General features: G+C 48.6%; 1 protein-coding gene across 2 annotated transcripts in view; it reads right to left on the bottom strand.

Moving 5' to 3' along the window:
- Positions 1 to 2,500, bottom strand: part of epb41l4a (erythrocyte membrane protein band 4.1 like 4A) — a 44,873-nt gene that overhangs the window by 19,657 nt on the left and 22,716 nt on the right. The window lies entirely within an intron of this gene.

The following is a 2,500-nucleotide window of genomic DNA, read 5'->3' on the forward strand; positions in this document are numbered from 1 at the left end:
CGTGTGAGATGATGGAGACAAGGCCATCTCTGGGGCTCTGGCACCTGAGGTCAGTAACATCATCCATAAAGAGCATACAGTATATAGAGACCATCCCTCCTCCTCCTCGTTGGCTTTTTTCTCCTTCGGCATATCCATCCTCCTCCTCCTCTCTCTCTTTATCTCTCTCTCTCTCTCTTTCTCTCTTTCGCTCTCTCTCATCCATCTTGGCTCCAGTGCACTTGGCTGTCACCTCTCTCATCTCTCTGTATTCCTGTATTGTTGCCTCAGCCCGCTTCCCTCAGATGAAACATTCAGACTGCACATTGCCAGACACAGCAGACCAATCCATCAGCATCAGTCTGTCCATCCATACTCCTCAACTTCCATCGTCTCCTCTCTCTCTCTAACTCTCCCTCTCTCTCTCTCTCTCTCTCTCTCTTTCTCCTGTCTCGCAAAGTATTTCCAATTTGTACATGGCGATCCCATACCCAGCTCAGCCATTTTGGCCCCTGCCCCCTAATCTTTAAAAAAAAAACAAAAAAACCAGACAACCATCCACTCCTTCACAGTCTCACCCATCCATCACTTCCTCCGTCTCTGAGAGAGGTGAGAGTGTCTGAACTGTGAGGAGCTGGCAGAGGTACTGTATGAAGCCATTCCTGCTGATCTCCAGTCAGTTCCAGCCAGGACAGCTCTCCATGACCCCGCAATAGCACCTCTCCGTGTGAGCCTAACCACTAAAGCAATCTTGAGGCAGTTTTCAAGACTACAGAGAGAACAGACTCCAGACCTGTCAATCAAGTAATCACTCAGAGCCTGGAGGTGGATATTAGAGTAGATGTGAACACTTCACTGGCTGACTTCAAGACATACTTGGGACTTTTAATTGTCCAGAGACAAATTATATGAGGGGAAAAATGAGCCTGACATCTTGACACCTTGACATGTTGGCCTTTTCTGACTGATTGCTCTCATGTCTTATGGATGAGATGATATGCTGAAAACTGATTAAGTCTAAGAGGGTAGCCTATTTCTAACTATTATGCATTCTTGCAGAACTCATTAGTGGTGTCCACTGCCATTGAACAGTGTGGGGTCACTTAGAAATATATTGCATTAAACATCAGCCATTTCCTTCTACAATATAATTTACAAAATGAAATGACTAGACTGTATTCATTACTGATTTGGTGGTGTTTCAATAGACATCAATGAGCTTTTCCTGCACAAACAAGGACATTTGTAAGTAACCCCTAACTTGTGAACATGTATCCCACAGCTGAAAAGATGCTTGATTTCTTTGACTGAAAAGTAAATGGCATTTGGCTTCCAGCGAGTCGCGGCCAATTCAGTGGTTCATTTGAAGTTTACAGGCATGAGTTGTCCACTATCAAATATCAGTCTGGGTCATGCCCTAAGCATGGACAGCAAGGCAGGACATCTGAAAAGAACAGGACATCTAAAACATCAGGTCTCTGAGATGTCTACACCAACTTACTGAATTGGGTTAATCATTACTTAAGGAGCACAACCAGGCTCTGGAACACTGGAGCATTCATTCACATCGCTCTCTCTCTCTCTCTCTCTCTCTCTCTCTCTCTCTCTCTCTCTCATGCTCCTTCTCTCTGTCACTCTCCCTCTCTCTGTTTCTCTCCATCTCCCTTTCTCCGTAACTCTCCTTTTAACCTCTCCATCAGTCTCCATCTTTCTTTCTCTCCCTGTCTCTGTCCGTCTCCATCTTTCCTTCTCCCCTTCTTCCTCTCCCCCTCCACTCTCTGCCTCTGTATCCTCCCCTCTGCTTCTCTCCCTGCGTGACAGTCCCATCTCCTCCTGCAGCCGTCCCCCCTGCTCCTCACTCAGAAGTGTGCCAGACAGGTGAGGGAGACGTCCCAGGACAAAGCCGCCACCGCCTGACAAGCTCCTTTCAAGAGAGCTCGCCTCTCGGCTCCCATTACAAAGGTGTGGAGCGGAGCCAGGGGTGTGTGTGTGTGTGTGTGTGTGTGTGTGGGGTGGGGTCGGGTGGGGTGGGGGGGATGGGTCCTGTATTATCTTTACACAGCATTCCATGTGCAGTATTCCCATGGCTCAGGGGGTTCCATGTTAGCCCGTTAATCTGCCGAGAGATCTCCACATGAAGGCCGTGAAGGCACCATGTGTTCCTCTGCTCCCGCTCATCCTTAACAGTCCGGTGCTGGGGCCCAGCGGACTGACAGATGTGCGGGGCAAAGTGAAATATGCACCTGTCTAGTGCAATTGTGGTGGTGGAGAGCAGACCTCCTCCTGCTGGGGCCAAACACTGCTTGCTACGAGAACCTGGGATTATGGGACACTCTCCTGACCGCAGGAGGAGAACTGAGTTTAGATAGATAGATAGATAGATAGATAGATAGATAGCGGGACAGCAAGGGCATCTCCCAGGGTCTGTTTCAGCGGCAGCCGCCGTAATCTGTAATCTGTTGCTGGAGCGAGATTAGGGATTAGGGATTGACAGAAACGAGCGGAGCAGACGGTTTCACTG

Source organism: Sardina pilchardus, chromosome 23, assembly GCF_963854185.1.
Source record: "Sardina pilchardus chromosome 23, fSarPil1.1, whole genome shotgun sequence".
Classification (NCBI taxonomy): Eukaryota; Metazoa; Chordata; class Actinopteri; order Clupeiformes; family Clupeidae; genus Sardina; species Sardina pilchardus.